Below are 22,798 nucleotides of genomic sequence, written 5' to 3'. Positions count from 1 at the left end.
TATCAGGCCTTTCAGAAGTGGAAGAACTGAGAGAAAGTTTTGCATGTGGCAGAAGGAAGGAACCCAAGCTATTCTTCTGCATAACAGTGCAGGTGGATATCACAGTGACCTGGGTGCCTTCCAACTCTAAATGAGCTTTCCAACTGACTTTATACTGCAATAGTTGTTCTTGCGAAGAACGGTTACACCTGAAACGTTGACTTCTTCACCTCATATTGCTGCCTGGCTTGCTGTGTTCTTCCAGCCTCCTGCTTGTCTATCTCCAAAGGAGAAAGTGAGGTCTGCAGACGCTGGAGATCAAAGCTGAAACTTTATTGCTGGAACAGCACAGCAGGTCAGACAGCATCTAGGGAAAAGGAGATTCGACGTTTCGGGCACATGCCCTTCCTCAGGAATCAAAGGATATCTCCAAAGGATACCAGCAACCTGCATCATCTGTGACTACTACCTGTGCATTTTTGGGCTAAGGTTTTTACGGTTTCATTCTTCATGTGTTCTCAGCTCCAGTGGCAACTTTGGTTCTGTTCTAATCAAAATGGTGCTTATCCATGCAGTTTTTGCTTTCCTCAATGCAAAAAGAATAAAGAACAACCATCGTTAAGCAGATATACAGTGACAATATAAATAAAGATAGTGACTATGTTAAAAAAAACTTTCTCCTTTGTCTGAATAAGTGAGAATAAAAGACAGCAATTTCTAATCGCTACAATTAAGGGGAGGCAGTGATATCATGGCAATATCACCAGACTATTAATCCAGAACCCTAGAGTTATAATCTGAGTGCATGGTGAAATTTGAAGTGAAAAAGCTTTTGGGGTTTAGAAAAAAGGTCTAGTAATGATCATGTAACTGCTGTTGATTGTTGTAAAAACCCACCTGGTTCACTAATATCCATTAGAGAAGAAAATTTGCCATCTTTACCTAGTCGACATGTAATCCAAAACCCACAGAAATATTTTTGATTTTTAACTTCCCTCTGGGCAATGAGGGATGGACAAGAAATATTGGCCCAGCCAGGAACTTCCACGTTCCATGAACGTATATATAAACTCTTGTCATCGATGTGTCACAGTCTAATAGTACATGCAGTGTTCCAAGAGATATTTAAACTCATGTCTTATGAAACAAAGTCAATCAAATAATTAGTTTGGACCATTATCTAGATGACCACCCTGTATACTTTAATTAGGTTTTGAAATATGTTATCTTTGGCTGAATCTTTATTGAATGAGATCTAGTAGAAATAAGGTTAGCTGACCACAGAATTGGCTTACTCGCTATTTGGCTTAAACATAGAGAATTATCGGTAAAGAAATGGATATTTGCAGATGTGTAGCATGCATTTCATGCTATGTGCATCATGCATACCAATGAGTATAATTTAAACAGGACATTTTAACTTTGAATACATTGGTGTTCCCCTTTCACATGTTCTTTCCTATCCATCAGGTGTTTGTATTCCATGGGAGTCATATGTGCCAATCATCCATCTCAACTCTCTACAGATCCTTAATCAAATAGTTGCTGTGTATATTTGAGGTTTGCCAGTTAAAGCTAGCAGGGAATTCAACCATAAAAATGTAGCAAAACTTTTTGCAAGTCTTTTTGAATAACACATTGTTCATTGTATAAGTAATAGCTCTGATGTCAACTTCCTGTTTCTCTAAAATCAATTGTGCTTGCTATCATGTAGAGCTTTGACAGGACCTGTCAATTGGAACATATTTACACAAATAGATATAATTTGGGCTGAATGTTCATCATGGAGACTGGAAGCAGGAGCCTGGGATAAAACTGTCTGCAGTGGGCAATTAAAGAAATATAATGTTTTTGTGGTGAAAAGCTTGTGATTAATGTGAAGGTAAGTTTCCCATCCAATTACAGCATGTGGGAGTGGACATGGAGATAGGTCTAATGAAGTGGGCAATGACTTGGACTCCACCTAGCTACCCATCACAGATGCAACTCTTTGCCATAAAGAAGAAATCTGGTGTTTGTGCCAAAGCTTTTTTATAGCATAAGAAGAAGACTAGATATCAAAGCAAAATCAGAGACCTGGCACCAGGATAGGAAAGACCCTCACATCAGCAGTGTGGACCTGAATTAAATGTTCGAGGCTATGGGGGGAAAGGACCAAAGCAGTCTACTTAGAAAGCAACAAGACATGGCCAGCTTTATGCGCAGCAGGGTTCCTCCACTGTGTTCCTCCTCCTTTAATTCTTCCTCTTCTCTCACCCCTTGCACCTTCCCTGATTAGAGCTGTCCGTTCAGGCCTCACTATCCTCAAGGTCCACTCTTACCTGGACGGTCATGTCAAGGAGAACACAGGAGCAGCACACAGCAGACATCCTTGCAGTTGAGTATTGGATGGAAACTCTTGACCAACCCGAGCACTGGAGTTGCATTTTTAGAAGCCCAATGGTCCATTTAATGGTGGTCTTACTGTTAAACTGAATGGGGAGGGTGGGAGTGTGGGGGTACTGATTGCATTACCCTTTTGCCTCTGTCTGGTGTTTCCATGAAGGGCTGAGTAGTTATTTCTTCAAGGATGTCCCTTGTCCCCTTGGATCCACACATTTTCAGGGATAAAATGAAGATCTCTGGTATCTCCAATTAGAAGAGAATGAAAGAACGTTGGAATTTAGGAGCAGGAGTAGGCTGTTCATCTCCAGCCAGCTCTGTCATTCTACATCATGATTAATCATCTAATTTAATAGCATTTTCACACATGATCCCCATACCCCTCAATGTATATGATCATGCTCCGAAGTTGAAGAAAGAAAACTAGAAAGAAAACTCAGAGAATCTTTTGGACTATAACTGCTGGAACAGATCACATGCCCATTGCCTCATTTTCGTGAGATCAGTTTCACGGGTGGTGATGGGGCAGGTTTTACAATTGATCTGCTCTGATAGGTTATTGCTCAGGCCAAAATGATATGGGCTGAGAGTGCCAACATGGAACATGATGGTAGTATTACATTGATTAGAATTGAAATAGTACCAAAAACCCACGTGTATATACTTCTGTCAATGTTAGCAAACCATATAAGCTGTTGTATGTGTTGCTTTTATTTATGATTGATGATTATTGTTTAATTGACAATGAGCCTGCAAATTATACACTTGTTCTATAATGTACGGTGGCTCAGTGGTTAGCACTGCTGCCTCACAATGCCAGGGACCTGGGTTCAATTCCAACCTTGAGTGACTAGAGTTTGCACATTCTCCCTGTGTCTGCATGCACATGCTTCAGTTTCCTCCCACAGTCCAATAATGTATAGGTTAGGTGGATTGGCCATGCTGAATTGCCCATAGTTCCAGGGATGTACAGGCTAGGTGGATTAGCCATGGGAAATGCAAGGTTGCAGAGAAAAATTTGGGTGAGGTGGACTCGATGGGCCGAATGGTCTGCTTCCACACTGTAGGAATTCTATGATCTGTCGTGCATTGACTCTTGAATTGTTCAACTTAGATCTCAAATACCTTATTTTCATAGTCCAAAACAAAGGTTAATGTTGATGTTGTGTAATGAGAATATGCCCAAATGGAAATATTTCTTTCAGTTTATATGACCAGTCATTACAGGTGCCCTATTCCACAGGAACAGTCAGCTGTCCACAGCAAGAAAAAGTGCATTCAGAGCAAACAATCAAATTCACCCTAAAGAAAGGACAGGTATCTCAATATAAAGAGTTGGAAATAATTCTGATTATAATAAATTCACTCCCTAAATAATTATCAAAAAATTAGCATCTGAATGCCATTCTAAATTCAGTTGGCATATTTATACATAAGCGTTAATTTTCAATCCCTGTTGTTGTGGTTCTGTTCACTGAGCTGGGAATTTGTGTTGCAGACGTTTCGTCCCCTGTCTAGGTGACATCCTCAGTGCTTGGGAGCCTCCTGTGAAGCGCTTCTGTGATCTTTCCTCCGGCATTTATAGTGATTTGTATCTGCCACTTCCAGTTGTCAGTTCCAGCTGTCCGCTGCAGTGGCCGGTATATTGGGTCCAGGTCGATGTACTTATTGATTGAATCTGTGGATGAGTGCCATGCCTCTAGGAATTCCCTGGCTGTTCTCTGTGTAGCTTGCCATTCCTAAAGGCATGGCACTCATCCACAGATTCAATCAATAAGCACAACGACCTGGACCCAATATTCCGGCCACTGCAGCGGACAGCTGGAACTAACAACCGGAAGTGGCAGATACAATTCACTACAAATGCCGGAGGAAAGATCACAGAAGCGCTTCACAGGATGCTCCCAAGCACTGAGGATGTCACCTAGACAGGGGACAAAACGTCTGCAACACAAATTCCCAGCTCGGCGAATACAACCACAACAATGAGCACCCGAGCTACAAATCTTCTCCCAAACTTTCAATCCCTGTGTTTGAACAAAGACTACATAACTTTCAGGAGAAAATTTAACCTGTCAACATTTTAGTCGCAGTGCAGACTCTGCAGGGCTGCTGTAATGTAGGAAGCAGAAATTTCAGCCAATGCTTTCGCATCACCATGAGCTCGTCCCAAACTTTGAGGATGAAGTCAATTAAATATTAGGCTGAGAATTCATTCCAAGAGTGATTCTGAAGAGGCATCCATCTTGTGGATTGGCTGAGGTTTCTGAATGTCTTTGCCTGCCATATCAGAATCAAAGAAACCATTTTGGACCAAGGTCCTAGAATCCTATTCTCCTTTTCGTTCATTCAAATTTCCTGCTGAGCCCTCATTTGAATGAGGTTGATTTGAATTGGTTGAGCCTATTTGGAGCTCAGTATGGTCCATACACTTGCCTTTGGCTGCAGCATTATAGGGCACCTCGATGGATTTTCTTGGGAAACAAGTCTCCCTTCCCCTAGGCCATGTCCTCAAAACAGCTGTCAGGATGAAGTACAGTAAAAGTGCTTCCTGTCGCTTATACCAGAATTTGCAGGATCCTGGGAGGGGTGTAGAGCTAGCTGAGATTTCTTCTGCTCTTGAGTCCAGCCTCTCTGCTTCCTGACTTACCTAACTGGTGTCCCATAAAGAACTAGACACTTTTTCCTTTACAATTTTCTTTAATCAACCCCTACAATTCCTTCTTAAATTGAAGAACATTTCACTCCCATGTATCTGCCACATTGATGGATACTCACTTGGAAACTTTTTTTTAAAGATGTACAAATTTTGACAAAATACCAGCTGGCTTATTCTGTTTGGTAAAGATATATTTAGTGGATAATGAACTGTTCATTACTCCCCACTTAAGTACAGCTTTCTCATGATAACAGTGTTTTATTTCTTGTATTTTTTACTTAAAATATTTTGTCAAATATATGTTTTGGAGTTGCTGTTCATTTGCTTGACCAAAGTCTGAGTGCAATTTCTTTTCCAGTTTATGATGTGTTCTATTGTTTATAAGGAACATCCCAGAACTGAACTTATAGTTCATCTATAAGTCTTTCTATTTAAGACTTTCAGACAGCCCTGTTATCTCGAAGGGAATGGCATAATGGAGATCAATGATCAACTATGCGTTGTAATGCACCAATTTCCATGGATCAGGGCAGGGGTAGTATAACTAATGACTGGCTATACATGTAGCCTGCCTGTCACAATGTATAACTCCTCAAACACAAATGAGGATACCGATCGCTTGGGAGGTTAAGTGGTGTCCTTCTGAGGTGTGACTTTTCTTCACTAGTCACATATCTGACATAGGCTCCTCTTCTGTAACATGGTGCTAAGTGTGGTAACACATTCTATCAAACGTTGGAAAAGTTTCAACTTCATGGAGGGTTTCTCTCAGAGTTATTCATGTAATTCTCGGCTGCTTACCCCATTATATATACACTATCCTGCACCCACCTGTGGCGGGCATGTTTGCAGGTGCCAGGACCTTTGGGAATTTGTACCACCGGTACCACAGTCAACTCCCAGCAGTGCCCAGGAATGCACTGCCATTGTGTGTAACTTTGCCTTAATGTGTGTTGCTGCACAATCCAAGAGGGCATGCCTGAGAAAGGGAAGTTAGAATCTCAATTCACTGACAAGGACTTGAGGTCCTGATGGGTGGGGTGATAGAAAGGAGGATCTTCCCTCTGGACTGCTAGAGGAGACCATGGCATCAGACCCTGCCAACATGGTCTGATATTGCCACCCTGGTCAATGAAATGTCAATGGTTAGGAGGAATGCCCGGCAATGCAGAAAAAAAGTTAATGACCTTCTACCCTCTGCAGGGGCAAATGCCACCATTCAACTATCTCATAGTCACTTTATCATTACCACCAAGACTCCTGGTCTAACTTTTTCACCATTTATGTAGCATCTTCCTTCAGTTACTCCTGGACAGCTACTACCTGCACATATCGTCTGTTGCAGCCACTTTCATCTCACTCAATCCCTCCTTCATATCATTGCTGGAGAAAAGGGTCACAATAAGTCAGGCAAATGCAATTTGGGTGGTGATGTGTCTTCATCTCCTACAAGGAGAGTAACTTTGCCTTATTGGGAAAGGACAGTGATCATTCACATGGTGATGCCAAGACTTCCATGACCATTGCTGTCAATGTGAGTATATACTTAACATGCTCAGGTATGTACGCCTATCTTTCAACTCATTCCTGCCCTTATTTTTCAGGCACCAGAGGTATCTGCCCAATCTCTGCCTTGAAGAAAGCAATCCCCTGGATATTGTCTCCTCTTTCATCTCTTGGAAGAAGACACAGATCTCTCTGAGAATGCATCAATAAGGTCAACTCCTGTGTCTTCCACCAGCACAAATATAGATGCCCCATTAGGTACATTAGTTAGAATAAAGTAGGGGGCACAATTGGATAAGTGGATCACTGGCACAGCTGGGCAAGGAAGAAACATCCACGTTGCTGTTGGAGATGAGGCACCTGCTCATCTCCAGGCAGGAGAGGATCCCATGGTGCTTGCAATTAGAGACTTCAAATAAATGGACAAGAAGATGCAGAAACACTTTGCAGGTTTGTTGGGGCATGGAGCAACCTGATATAAAGGCTGCAGGACTGCAGTAATGTGGTTGGCACGCTGTTGTGTCATGTATGCGATTGTCGGATGCCTCCAAGAATACAGTAGCCAATGGAGATCCAGGTCCAACAGTCTCAGAGTCTGCTGGACATGAATATAGACCTGCACTCATTGCCCTAGCCATTTAACCGGAGGGTGAGGGGCCTTGAACACACTCCAGGTATCCCTTCCTCACTTGGATGGTGCCAGGAGATACCCAAGCAAAGATGGAACCAAACACATATTCCCCTAGAAAACTCAAATGAAACAGAGGAATCTTGGGATGCTTATCCACAATTCCTAAAGGTAGCAGGACAGGTTAATAGAGTAGTTGAGAAGGCTTAAAGGATTATTGCCTTTACCAGTTAAGGCATAGATTATAAGAGCAGGGAGGTCATGTTAGAGCTGTACAGAACTTTTTCCAGGCCACAGCTGGAGTACTGTGTGAGATTGTGATTGAACTGGAGGGTTGCTAAGGAGATTCACCAAGATGTTACATGGAATGAGCATTTCAGCAATGAAGAGCGGTTGGATAAACTTGATTTGGAGGTGCCAGTGTTGGTCTGGGGTGTACAAAGTTAAAAATCACACAATACCAGGTTATAGTCCAACAGGTTTATTTGGAAACACTAGTTTTTGGATCGCTGCTCCTTCATCAGGTGGTGATAAGGAGCAGTGCTCCAAAAGCTTGTGTTTCCAAATAATCCTGTTGGACTATAACCTGGTATTGTGTGATTTTTAACTTTGTACACCCCAGACCAACACTGGCACCTCCAAATCAAGTTTATCCAACCGCTCTTCATTGCTGAAATGCTCATCCCATGTAACATCTTGGTGAATCTCCTTAGCAACCCTCCAGTTCAATCACAATCTCACACAGTACTCCAGCTGTAGCCTGGACAAAGTTCTGTACAGCTCTAACATGACCTCCCTGCTCTTATAATCTATGCCTTAACTGGTAAAGGCAATAATCCTTTAAGCCTTCTCAACTACTCTATTAACCTGTCCTGCTACCTTTAGGAATTGTGGATAAGCATCCCAAGATTCCTCTGTTCATTTTCTTTAACGAGCAAAGGTTGAGGGGGGTACCTGATAGAAATATATAAGATAATGGGGGGGAGGGGCACGTGGACAGGTGAATAGAAAGCAGCTGCTTCCCTTAGTTGAAGGGTCAATAACAAGGGTGTAATTTTAAAGTGAAAGGCAGGAGGATTTGAGGAAAAGAGTTTCACCAAAATGGTTGTGGGAGTCTGCTTGTTCTCCTTGGGATGGTAGTCGAGGCCTGAAACCCCACAACTTTTAAAAACTACTTGGATGAGCTCTTGAAGTGTCATAACATTCGAGACTATGGGCCAAGTGGAATTAGTACAGGTACGAGCATTCTTTGGGCAGTAAAGACTTGATGGACTGAAAATCCTCTTCTGTAGTGTATGGTTTTATGATTCTATGAAATCTCCTCTCAGGACACTCCAGGGGTGGCTAGGACTTTCAGCTGTGAGCCCTGACACTGCACCTAGTGCGAGGGAAAGGGAAATGAAAATCTAATGAGATCATTGATATAACATGGAAGAAATTGGATTCTAAATACATTATGACATTTCTAAATGCACGTTTAATGTTCTTCATCAACTATCTGAGTGACTTTCATTTTACCTGCAATTATAGAACTAAAGGTAGAGAGGCTAGCCACCCTTAGTGTCACATGATGGTTCAATGCTGTCTGAATGATATCTTTCCTTTCCTTACTGCCAGTACGAACATAATACTTTGCTACAATCGAATGAGAGAGCATCAGATATTATGAAGGCTCCATTAGTTTGTAACCTTAAATGTTAAACTTCTATACAGAGCAAAGTGCTGCAGTCATGCTCCCATGGAATACTGTTGTAAGGACTTTTTATATCTGATGAGTTGAATCAGTTGTATGTTAGTTAACACAGATACAGCATGACATTTCAGTGTGGTGGCAAGAATAAGAATTTCTCCCCAATCCCAAATTATCCTCGACAGGCACCAATGCATATAGGAGAATAGCGTGGATAATTCCAAATCCAAAGTGTTAAATAAACAACCCCTAATCCTTTTGTAGGCTATTTGGAAGGTGACTGCAAATTGTGAAACGAAGGTGAGGCTTACACTTGTGCTCCACGACCATTGTTCCGATTAAGGTTGGGTGAGCTGGTCAGGTTTGCTGATGGCTAGGACTTCCGGTTCATATGGTAAGTCAATACATGGGGTCCACATACACAACTTTTTTCCTTAAATCAGCCTGTTCAGAGATTTTACTACACACCAATGAGAGTAGGGACCTGAACCCAGGCATGCAAGCCAGAGACAGGACACTACCAGTCTGCCACAATAGTAGTCCACATATAGACATTTTTAAAACATCAACTTGTTCAAATATGTGACAACACACCTCTACAGCAGGTGGGAGTTGATCCCAGGCATCTTGGCTCAGACATAAGGGTCATCACCACTGTACCGTGAAAGCCCTCCACATAAAAAAACGTGATAACAGATGTCTTTCACCTGTATTTTGTGAGAGTATTTTTAACACTATTGCACCTTAAAAGGCTTCATGTCAGACAATAGATTATATGTAAATTGTCATAAACTTGCAGGGGTTCAAGGTGATAGCTTACATCCACGTTCTGAAGCCGATTAGGGATTACTGAATAATGTTCAGCTTGGCTGGATATTTAATAGCTATTCAGTGATATAAAGTAAACTACAGAGAGAGGGTTATTTTGCGAAAGGGTGAAAAAAATAGTTAAATACATAGTTGCTGGATGAACAAAGAAAGCAAGAGAGAGATTAATTAATTGAAGTGCTAGCCTTTAAAATAAATGCTCGCAGGTATTTCAAGTGGCAATTAACAGTTAATAACTGGTGCTAACTTCAAAACCAATTTTGTCCAATACTTTAGCACCAAAAGTATTTGGGAGAAAAATTTCTCTTCCCATCCTCTCCAGGACAGTCAAAATTGTATGTGAGAAATAGATCTAAATTAAATCATAATGTTTTATGAAAACAAATACAGATCAAAGGAAGGTAGGCAGTGATCTAGATCGTATGTTCCATAGTCCGTGGAACTTTGTTTGCCTCTCAGTTGTTCGATAGCTAATCCCACATTAACATATGAATTAAATTTATTTAATACCAAAATCAACACAATAGCAGTAATAATCTCAGAAGCACAATGTTCTTGACAGCAACCTAAAATCAATGCCATCCTTACTGTATCCTCAGAGTGAGGCAGCACAATGCATTTAGTAGAGTCCATGAGATTTTGCCCTTTCACCTCTGGGGCCCACTTCTAAGTCAGCTTCAGACAAATGGATATAGGCTCTTGTTTGCAATAGTTGCTAAAGGTCACATGTGAAATAAATTCAGACAGGAAATCTTAAAACACAAATGTAATCAGGAAACCAAGGCATGCTAGAAATTTCTGTTCACAAACAGAAGCCAGCTGAGAATATAAAAAAAAAGAGTGCAGCCATCAAAGTTTTGAGGGTAGAAACTTCTTGGTTTATTGTTGCTTTTTAAAGAAGGCCTATGTTAAAATGTCTTCATTGGAAATTCTGCGGATAATTCACCTTGATCTTTCTATTGAATGTTTTCCCTTAAAGTGGTGGTTTGTAAACAAAAACATTTGACTTAAATACAAAACGTTCATGACCATTTCAGTCTCCATTAGGATTGAATCAAACATTAAGACAAGCAGAACCGATGCAGGCAGAAAATAGGCTGAGTTTAATTGTCTGTCTGTCTGAACTGAGATTGTGGGATGTCTCGAAAAGAGTCATATCCTTCACAGTTTCTGGACCTACGGTAATGAATGGAGCAAATGTATCCCTGGCAGTTCAGATGAATGTGTTAAGTGTTTGTATTTGATTTTGCTTGAGGAAAGCAATATAATAACTTAATGTTGGGGATTTCTATCACAGCCTTCCATTCCTGTTGAATTGAAAATATCTTTTATATTGTTTAACCTTTTTTTAAAATATCCTCTGTGCTGCTACGGTGACATAGCTAACTTTGAATAAGAACAAGTAAAATTATATCAAATGAACCAGGTGTGGAGTCAGGGGGGTACTAATGTTCTGTATGTTTTTGTCTGTCAGTGTATTTACAGCTGTAGCTGCCAACTAGCACTATCATTCCCAATGCATGAATTAATGTCAGCAAATATAATCAGTATTTAAGACTAGGAAAAATATGCCAGAGAGTGCTAAGGATTTGAGTTCTCTGATCATCTATCAACTGAGACACGTTTTACTTCTCATTCGCTTTTGTTCATTTGGGAATGTCACCAACTGAAATTCTAAACTCTGTTTAAACTCTATCTTCACTTCTTCACAACATTTTTAGGGTACTTTTATCACATTTCTACAAGTTGGATGGCTTCAAAGTCAGCCCACAGTTATGTTATTCTAAAATTACTTCAATAAATGTTGCATTAAATGTCTTGCAGCCATGGTTACCAGCATTTAGTGTTGTTTTATTGAATCCCAAAAATGGAACATACTTGGAAACAGTCCAGAGACTTCTTTCCACCCCCTTCACATATAGATCTGATTAGCCTTATCAGAATTTAACAAATTCCTCAATGGCTGATAACCTGCAAGGAATTGTTTCCAACAGCAGGATTGTTGCTGGTCAACTTATTTAACTGCAGTTAAAGAATCCTTTCAGACTTTTTGAATAATTTGAACTAAAAGCTCTGCCCTAGGTCACTTTAGTGAAAATAGTCTGAGGAAAAATATTCAAGTTTGTGGAGAATGTGCCAATGAATGATTCATTTTTCTGCGTCTCCATTTCCTTGAATCAAATACTTATCAACAAAAAAGGGGAACAAAAGTTGTTTTTGCAAGGTTTTGTTAAAAAGCCAATCAGAGGAAATTCATACATAATTACACAGCTTTGGAGAGTCTTCAAAAGTGACCATTTAATGATGCGGTAGTTTAATGAATAGGAAGACTTGGAAATATTAGCACAGTGGTTTTTATGCCTTGCAGCAAGATTATGGAGAGGTGATTGCTTTTATTCATTGTGTGGAGAGAAAGACAAGCTCATAAACACACATGGCATAGGAGAGCTGCAAATCACACCAGGGATTTTTCCAAACAGCAGGATCAATGTCACAGTATCAACTGTCTGAACATAAAGTAGGAATCAACTCAACTGAGTGGATGCTTAGCTTCGAAATAGAAATGTTATAAATAGTTTCATGTTTTATTTTTTGTGGGCTTGTGTTTGAGGGATTTTGCACATGCCTGGATTTTATTTTAAAAGATCAATAAAAAAAAAACTTGTAATTTTTACCTACACAAGGCAATTATTGGAACCCAAACTAGTTCAAGATAATTGCTGGTTGTGGTTATTTCAGGGAGATCACCTAATTGTTTAGGTTTTTTTGGACCATTCAGTTTGACTGCTGCTTGTAGGCTTGGAGTTTGTAAGTGTACTTTCAATTGGGGAAAGCCAATCATAGAACAAGCTGCTTAGATCATATTTCTTGATTCTGAAATATCTTTGCTGTGAGGTCCATTTGAAACTGGATTGTTCTTTTAGACAAATGACAGAAAGAACTTTTCCATCTTATATTTCCTAAGCAAGCTGAAACTGCTGAGACATCAAGATAACTAAGTGTGATGAATCACTTGGCCACATGTGGCACCGTTCCTGGGTGGCACGGTGGCACAGCAGTTAGCACTGCTGCCTCACAGCGCCAGAGACCTGGGTTCAATTCCCGCCTCTGGCGACTCTCTGTGTGGAGTTTGCACATTCTCCCCGTGTCTGCGTGGGTTTCCTCCGGGTGCTCCGGTTTCCTCCCACAATCCAAAAATGTGCAGGTCAGGTGAATTGGCCATGCTAAATTGCCCGTAGTGTTAGGTGAAGAGGTAAATGTAGGGGAATGGGTCTGGGTGGGTTGCGCTTCGGCGGGTCGGTGTGGACTTGTTGGGCCGAAGGGCCTGTTTCCACACTGTATGTAATCTAATCTAATCTAATGTGCAAGGCAACCAGACCAATAGATTCCAGAATATCCATTACTATATCCTTTTTGCCTTCAGAAAGTATTTTTCTCTTTATAAGGTAAATCTCTACAGCGAGAAATCTGTGTTTGTGGTTATCTAGAGGAATAAACATTTTATATTTTCACATTACAATGTCTATTAAGCAATTCATTACCTTCATTAAATGGGTTTATTTTATAAGAAAGTGATTATTTTGTTTATTGAAAAAACCTGGTTGATGGATCTTTTCATTCTATGTCTAATATTGAGAAAGCATAAATTTGGCCAAACTGGTGCTTGTGTCTAATTTTGTTTTATGTTGCAAACCATGGAGTTGTGGGACTAGATCAACTGGGCACTCTTTCCATCTCGATCATAACAGGAACTGGAGACACCTAGTTCAGGAACACCTGTATGTACAGACAATGATTTTCATTAAAACAGTACGGCAAAAAGGTTCATGTCAAAAGAACTATCTAGATACACATTGGGATATCATGATCAGTTTTTAATATATAATTCCTGAAAGAAATTCAGCATTTAGTTGTCAGGAGACAGTAACATATAAATGTAAAAGATGCTAGCTGTTTATGAAAGCTGCTAATGAGTCATAGATTCATAGAGATGTACAGCACGGAAACAAACCCTTCAGTCCAACCTGTTCATACCAACCAAATATCCCAACCTAATCTAGTCCCTCTTGCCAGCACCCGGCGGATATCCCTCCAAACTCACCATGTGATGCACAACAAGCTGTTTAAGAAAGAGAAAAGAGATATGAATACAAACTAGTGAAGAACAGAAGGGCAGAATGAAAAATGCTGTTTTATGCATCCAAAAATAGGAAGATTAGCTTGACAAATGTGGGTCAAGTAGAGTCAGGGGACAGGGAAATGGGAAGTGTAATAGGAAACCAGAGAAATAATGAGAAAACAAACTTTGGGTGACCCCAAGTACTCAGCTTACCACCAATTTCTCCAGGGCAGTTAGTGTTGGGCAATAAACATTGAGCTAGCCAATGACACCCCGTGTATACATGAAAAAAAAACATATTGATGGAAGATATAGAAACCATCTCAGAAGTACGAGGTGACCAAAGATGTTGTGAAACTGAGCTGCTAAAAGAAACTAGCATCAGTAAAGAAGCAATATTTCAAACGTTAACTCATTTGAAATTTGATAAAACTTCTGAATTAGATGAGCATGATCCTAAAGTGTTGAAGGGAGTGGCTAGTGGAGGCATTCGTGATTTTCTTTCATAATTCCATAGATTCTGGAGCAATTACTGTGGATTGGAAAGTAGCAAATGTCACCGTACTTTTAAGAAACGAAGAGGAGAGAAAATGGAGAACTACAAAATTGTTAATTTGATGCCAGTAATCAAGAAATGTTAGAATTTATTGCAAATAAGAAAATATTTGGACATTTAGAAAAGAGTGGTAATAATCAATATCAACATGGATTTATGAAAGGGAAATTGTGTTGAATAAGTGTGACTTTTTTGAGGCTATTTCTTATAGCATTGATAAAGGGGAATCAGTGGATGTGGTGTTTTTAGATATTCGAAAAGCTTTTGTTAAGGTCCCACACAGGAGGTTAAGTAAATAAAAATAGAGCACATGGGTTTGGCGAAACTATGTCAGGTTGGATCGAGGATTGATAGTAGGAATAAATGGGTTATTCTGAGAATGGCAAACTGTTACTGGTGGGGTGCCACAAGGACCAGTGCTAGGTCCATAGCTGCTGGCATTACATAGGAACGATTTCATTGTGGAGAACATTTATATTATTTCCAAATTGGAGGCTCTTACAACAGTGGTGTCCCTTCCTTTGAGCTAGGAGGCCTGGGTTCAAGTCCCACCTGATTCTGAGGTGTGTTGTAACACAATTGAATAGGTTGATTAACAACATCTATTATTTCCAAAATTGCTGATGACACTAAACTGGTGAAGTGATTGCAAAGGAGGCTTTAAGAGAATATGTACAAGCTAAGTAAATGGGCTGGAAGATGAAAAATAATGTGAATAAGAATGACGTTATTCACTTAGGTAGAGGAAAAAAAATGTAGAACATTTCTTAAATGAGGATTCTGGGTAATCCAAGATGGAGGACCTTCTTTTTTGAGGTATTTTAGGTGCTGGAGGTGATTTCCTTGAATTCCAGGAGCAGCAAATACTGTTTTCTATGCTGTTGCATTGTTTTGGAACTTTGGAAAAAAGAAGACAAAACAACCACAGTTTAAAAGGGAGAAGAACAGACAAAAGAAGCACATGGTGAGGACAGTGCAGGACAGAGAGAGAGAGAGAACCTGCACAGTTACTGCCTTTGCTGTTTTGAAATCATATATCGCTGGACATCGGAGTGCATCTGGGAAAATTAACAAACAGTGAAATTCACATTTAATCTTGGAGGAACCTGTTTGGGCGAAGTTCACAGCACAGAATCTGGTAAGTTAATCGTTGTTTTAAGTGTGTCCAATAGAAAGGCTGCAGTAGTGAGTAGAGTGGGTTCTTTCTTGATTATATGTTTTTGGAGATATGTCTCTTGATTAAACTTAAAATATAAGCCATAACTGTTCATTTAACCTTGGGCAATGTTTTGTAGAGAAATAAGACGGTGTTATTTTCTGGGTCTGTAGATTGTGAAGGAGCAAAAATGGCCTTTGCAGTGATATGTACTTCTTGTCAGATGTGGGAGTTTAAAGAGAGTTTAAGGGTTACTGCGGATTATATCTGCCATAAATGCTGTTGGCTGCAAATCTTATCAGATCGAATGGATCAGTTGGAGAGACAGATAGAAGCAATGAGGAATTTGCAACTGCAACAGTATGTGATGGATGACAGTTATAGGAAGGGGGGAAGTCTCAGATACAGGCACATTGATGGGGTAACACCAGGAAGGGTAAGAGAGGTAGGCAGCTAGTGTAGGAGTCTTTTGTAGATATACCCATTTCAAACAGGTATACTGTTTTGGAAAATGTAGGGGGTGATGGATTCTCAGGGGAACATAGCACGAACAGACAAGTTTCTGGTATTGAGACTGGCTCTAATGCAACAAGGGGTACGTCAGGGTCCAAGAGATCAATTGTGTTAGGGGATTCTGTAGTCCGAGGTACAGACAGATGTTTCTGTGACCAGCAGCGAAAAAGCAGAAAGGTTTGTTGCTTCCCTGGTGCCAGGATCAAGGATGTCTCAGAGAGGGTGCAGAATGTTCTCACGGAGGAGAGGGGCCAGCAGGAGGTCATTGTCCACATTGGAACCAACGACATTGGCAGGGAAAAGGTTGAGACTCTGAAGGGTGATTACAGAGAGTTAGGTAGAAATTTAAAAAGGAGGTCCTCGAGAATAGTAATATCTGGATTACTCCTGGTGCTTCAAGCTGGTGAGGGCAGGAATAGGAGAATAGAGCAGATGAATGCATGGTTGAGGAGCTGGTATATGGAAGAAGGATTCACATTTTTGGATCATTGGAATCTCTTTTGGGGTAGAAGCGACCTGTACAAGAAGGACGGATTGCACCTAAATTGGAAGGGGACTAAAATAGTGGCAGGGAAATTTGCAAGAGCTGCTCGGGAGGATTTAAACCAGTAAGGTGGGGGGGTGAGACCCAGGGAGATAGTGAGGAACGACATCAATCTAAGAAGGGTACAGTTGAGAAAAGAAGCAAGTCAAACAGTCAGGGACAAGATAGGACTAATAAATTAAACTGCATTTATTTCAATGCAAGGGGCCTAACAGGGAAGGCAGATGAACTCAGGGCATAGTTACGATCATGGGACTGGGATATCATAGCAATTACAGAAACATGGCTCAGGGATGGGCAGGACTGGCATCTTAATGTTCCAGGATACAAATGCTACAGGAAGGATAGAAAGGGAGGCAAGAGAGGAGGGGGAGTGGCATTTTTGATAAGGGATAGCATTACAGCTGTGCTGAGGGAGGATATTCCCGGAAATACATCCAGGGAAGTTATTTGGGTGGAACTGAGAAATAAGAAAGGGATCATCACCTTACTGGGATTGTATTATAGACCCCCTAATAGTCAGAGGGAAATTGAGAAACAAACTTGTAAGGAGATCTCAGGAATAATAGGGTGGTTATGGTAGGGGATTTTAACTTTCCAGACATAGACTGGACTGCCATTGTGTTAAAGGTTTAGATGGAGAGAAATTTGTTAAGTGCATAGAAGACAATTTTCTGATTCAGTATGCGGGTGTACCTACAAGAGAAGGTGCAAAACTTGACCTACTCTTGGGAAATAAGGTAGGGCAGGTGACTGAGGTGTAAGTGGGGGAGCACTTTGGGGCCAGCGACCATAATTCTATTAGATTTAAAATAGTGATGGAAAAGGATAGACCAGATCTAAAAGTTGAAGTTCTAAAATGGAGGAAGGCCAATTTTGGTGGTATTAGGCAAGAGCTTTCGAAAGCTGATTGGGGGCAGATTTTCGCGGGTAAAGGGATGGTTGGAAAATTGGAAGCCTTCAGAAATGTGATAACAAGAATCCAGACAAAGTATATTCCTGTCAGGGTGAAAGGAAAGGCTGGTAGGTATAGGGAATGCTGGATGACTAAAGAAATTGAGGGTTTGGTTAAGAAAAAGAAGGAAGCATATGTAAGGTATAGACAGGATCAAGTGAATCCTTAGAAAAGTACAAAGAAAGTAGGAGTAAACCTAAGTGTGAAATCAGGAGGGTAAAAAGGGGACATGAGACAGCTTTGGCAAATAGAATTAAGGAAAATCCAAAGAGTTTTTACAAAAGCATTAAGGACAAAAGGGTAACTATGGAGAGAATAGGGCCCCTCAAAGATCAGCAAGGCGGCCTTTGTGTGGAGCCACAGAAAATGAGGGAGATACTGAACAAGTATTTTGCATCAGTATTTACTGTGGAAAAGGATATGGAAGATATAGACTGTAGGAAAATTGATGGTGACATCTTGCAAAATGTCCATATTACAGAGGAGGAAGTGCTGGATGTCTTGAAACAGTTAAAGGTGGATAAATCCCCAGGACCTGATCAGGTGTACCCGAGAACTCTGTGGGAAGCTAGAGAAGTGATTGCTGGGCCTCTTGCTGAGATATTTGTATCATTGATAGTCACAGGTGAGGTGCCGGAAGACTGGCGGTTGGCAAACGTGGTGCCACTGTTGAAGAAGGGTGGTAAAGACAAGCCAGGGAACTATAGACTGGTGAGCCTGACCTCGGTGGTGGGCAAGTTGTTAGACGGAATCCTGAGGGACAGGATGTACATGTATTTGGAAAGACAAGGACTGATTGGGATAGTCAACATGGCTTTATGTGTGGGAAATCATGTCTCACAAACTTGATTGAGTTTTTTGAAGAAGTAACAAAGAGGATTGATGAGGGCAGAGATGTGATCTATATGGACTTCAGCAAGGCATTCGACAAGGTTCCCCATGGGAGACTGATTAGCAAGGTTAGATCTCATGGAATACTGGGAGAACTAGCCATTTGGATACAGAACTGGCTCAAAAGTAGAAGACAGAGGGTGGTGGTGGAGGGTTGTTTTTCAGATTGGAGGCCTGTGACCAGAGAAGTGCGACAAGAATTGGTGCTGGGTCCTCTACTTTTTGTCATTTACATAAATGATTTGGATGCGAGCATAAGAGGTACAGTTAGTAAGTTTGCAGATGACACCAAAATTAGTGGTGTTGTGGACAACGAAGAGGGTTACCTCAGATTACAACAGGATCTTGACCAGATGGGCCAATGGGCTGAGAAGTGGCAAATGGAGTTTAATTTAGGTAAATGTGAGGTGCTGCATTTTGGGAAAGCAAGTCTTAGCAGGACTTATACACTTAATACACTTAAGATCCTTGGGAGTGTTGCTGAACAAAGAGACGTTGCAGTTCAGGTTCATAGCTCCTTGAAAGTGGAGTTGCAGATAGATAGGATAGTGAAGGATGCGTTTGGTTTGCTCTCCTTTATTAGTCAGGATAGGGTAAATAGGCAAAGTCTTTTCCCTGTGTTTGGAGAGTCCAGAACTAGAGGGCATAGGTTTAGGGTGAGAGGGGAAAGATATAAAAAAGACTTAAGGGGCAACTTTTTCACACTGAGGGTGATACGTGTGTGGAATGAGCTGCCAGAGGAAGTGATGGAGGCTAGTACAATTGCAACATTTAAGAGACATTTGAATGGGTATATGAATAGAAATCTTTGAGGAGAAAGTGAGGTCTGCAGATGCTGGAGATCAGAGATGGAAATGTGTTGCTGGAAAAGCGCAGCAGGTCAGGCAGCATCTAGGGAACAGGAGAATCGACGTTTCGGGCATCTCCTGAAGAAGGGCTAATGCCCGAAACGTCGATTCTCCTGTTCCCTAGATGCTGCCTGACCTGCTGCGCTTTTCCAGCAACACATTTCCATATATGAATAGAAAGGTTTGGAGGGATATGGGCTGGGTGCTGGAAGGTGGGACTAGATTGGGTTGGAATAACTGGTCGGCATGGACAGGTTGGACCCAAGGGTCTGTTTCAATGCTGTTCATCTCTATGACTCTGTGACTCTATTCATACACCCATCCAGATACCTTTTAAATGTTGCAATTTTACCAGCCTCCACCACTTCATCTGGCAGCTCATTCCAAACACATACCACCCTCTGCGAGAAAGAGTTGCCCCTTTTGTCTCTTTTATATCTTTTCCCTCTCACCCTAAACCTATGCCCTCTAGTTCCTCCACCCCAGGGAAGGGACTTTGTCTATTTATCCTATCCTTGCCCCTCATGATGTTATAAATCTCTATATGGTCACCCCTCAGCCTTTGACATTCCAGTGAAAACAGCCTATTCAACTTCTCTCTATAGCTCTATAGTTCAAATCCTCCAACCCTGACAACATCCTTGTAAATCTTTTCTGATCCCTTTCAAGTTTCACAACATCCTTCAGATAGAAAGGAGACCAGGCTTGCACTAAAATGGTAACCAGTGATCTTCTAATTGCTTTAGAATTATCAGGTGAAGAATTAACTATATAGATGACTATAGCCAAGCATAGTATATTCTTGTTTGTTCTTTGAATTTTATTTTTGGCAGGATTTGTTGGGGAGATCTACTCCAGTAACAGTCTTCTTTTGCCAAGCCACCATTTTCAAATCTGGTAACAAAATCATACATAGCAGTAGCCCAGCTCCAATTACAATGTCCCAACTTATTCTTATTGTTTTCCTAAACAAGACCATACATACCAATCTGTAATTTATATACAGTGGATGACGTTGATGGCTCAACATTGTTTACAGACCGAACTGATGAGTAAATGGAAAATACACAAGAAAAACTTGACAGTGTGGATATCAAAGTTAATTTTGATCAACAAAATAGCGAGTGTACACTTTTCCAGCACTTCTCTGAAATGAATAATTTAAATGGAGAAGAACTGCATTGAAATTCTTGGAGGCATTTGAGCTCAAAATGCAGAAAGCTCATGCACAGGTGCAACAAGAAATCAGGAGGCTAATGGAACATCCTTATTTCAAGGGATTGGAGTGTAAGAGTAAGGAAGTCTTACTGCACCTCTACAAGGTACTGGTAAGACCACATCTGCAGTATTGTGAGCAGTTATGGTCCCCTTATTTAAGAAAGGATGCTATTTCATTGGAGACTGTTCAGAGAAGGTTCACCCAGGTTACCCTCCATATGGAGGGGTTATCTTATGAGCAAAGTTGAAATAGGTTGAGACTCTACTTGTTAGAACTTAAAGACTAAAACATGATCTCATTTACTCAAAGAAATTAACAGGGTAAAAGCTGAGAGGATGTTTTTTCTCAGGGGAGAATCAAGGACCAGAGGACATATTCTTAGAATAAAGGAATGCCAATTTAAGTCTGAGATGAGGAGAAATTTCTTATCTCAGAACTCTTTGCAACAGAGAGCTGTGGGGACAATGTCCTTGTGTACATTTAAGGCTGAGGTAGATTCTTGATCAATAGGAGAATCAAGGGTTATGAGGAAAAGGCAACTAAGCAAACATGATGATTATCAGATCGACCATAATCCTATTGAGTGACAGTTGAACTGTGAGGTCAAATGGCCAAACTGCTCTTCCCATTTTTTATGGTGTTATGTTCCACATGAAAGGATAATGATTTGAGATAGGCCCTCTACATGGAAATTAACAGATTCAGGTCCTATCATATTTAGTGGCACCTGGAATTCCTTTTGTAGCACAAAACTTTCCCATATGCTCTGGTGTTGAAGCAAAAAAGTCTAATTTTCACTAATGGCAGAGAACCTCATTAGATGGGTCTAAAATTGTTGCAATCTACAAAGCCCTGAATGGTAACTTCGGGTGCAGATCTAGATTTTCCAAGTTAAAATGTTGTCTTTTCTCCCATCTTCATCCCATCCTTTACTTTCAAGCTTTCTTCAAGCTTCAGGTGTTTTCTGCTGCAGAGAGACTCCATTTCTCCGTCCGAGGCTTCCGGAAGTATTTTTCAGCTCTTCAGCTGTCCATGAGTCAATCACATAGCTGTTGACAGACTGCTAGCTTATGTCAATGATTTGTAGAATAGTTACCAGTTGTCAATAGTTACTTGTTGGCATCCATCTCAGACATTTTCTGGGGCCAGTCCATTTACAAGCAACCTCCCCCCGCTGAGTGAACAAAACAGCAGTATAAATGTCACTAACCATGATATAATAAAACAAAGAATTGTGGATGCTAGAAATCTGAAATGACCACTTCCAATGAGTTTCTTTGATTTGTTTTTAAAATGTGTAGTAATCCCTTCCACAATCCTTGCTTTTTGTTTAAAAAATACAGCAGTCCATTTTTCTATCTCTGTTCACAATCAAAATACAGAAACATTAAAATAATAGTTTTTGCAAGCAACACTGATAGATGATTGGCTTCAAAATTTTTGCTCACATCTTCTTCCTTGGTACATTCCCATTTATTTTTAACAGTAATGAAACTGTCTTCTGACAGATTACTCTTTGTATCAAGGTGGAATGTATAATGGTGAAAACCACAGCAAGGAACGTATCAGCGCTATAGTCTGCATCAAGTTAAAAATCACACAACACCAGGTTATAGTCCAACAGGTTTAATTGGAAGCACACTAGCTTTCGGAGCGACGCTCCTTCATCAGGTGATTGTGGAGGGCTCGATCGTAACACAGAATTTATAGCAAAAATTTGCAGTGTGATGTAACTGAAATTATACATTGAAAAATTGATTGTCTGTTAAGCCTTTCATCTGTTAGAATACAGTGATAGTTTCACAAGTTAAACCATCACTGTATTCTAACAGATGAAAGGTTTGCTATTTCCCATGTTGGAGAGTTGCTTATAGCATATAACTAATGTTAAGTCCGATGTCCCCTGGACCACACAGTTGACCTTCTGTTGGTTGTAAAGTGTGTTCTACTCTTTATCCACTTTGACTCTCCAGCATGTAAAGTATATTGTCAACCATGGCTCACTATCTGATAATATTATGACATGTTCTCTCATTTCTAACTTGAAATCTGCAAGAGGTTCATTGGCATAAATTCCCACTTGCCAGAATGTTTGCCTTTTTGTAGTTCTGTACCATAAGATTCTGAAGATCTCCCAAATCAAAATTTAATCTTTTCTTCTTAAGATTGATCCTTCTTGCTTCCAGGCTCTGCTTCGCCCACCACATGAAACCTTCCTCTACAGTTTAGTTTTGTTGGGTCTGTAATAAATATGACAAAGATTAATCAGTAATGTCTCTAACATTTCAATATCTTATCATAAAGTTATCTATGGACTCCCTGGA

This window comes from Chiloscyllium plagiosum, unplaced genomic scaffold (assembly GCF_037043375.1).
Source record: "Chiloscyllium plagiosum isolate Xiang-an unplaced genomic scaffold, Cpla_swu_hap1 HiC_scaffold_32, whole genome shotgun sequence".
NCBI lineage: Eukaryota > Metazoa > Chordata > Chondrichthyes > Orectolobiformes > Hemiscylliidae > Chiloscyllium > Chiloscyllium plagiosum.
The sequence above is the reverse complement of the archived record's forward strand: the minus strand, read 5'-3'. Positions refer to the sequence as shown.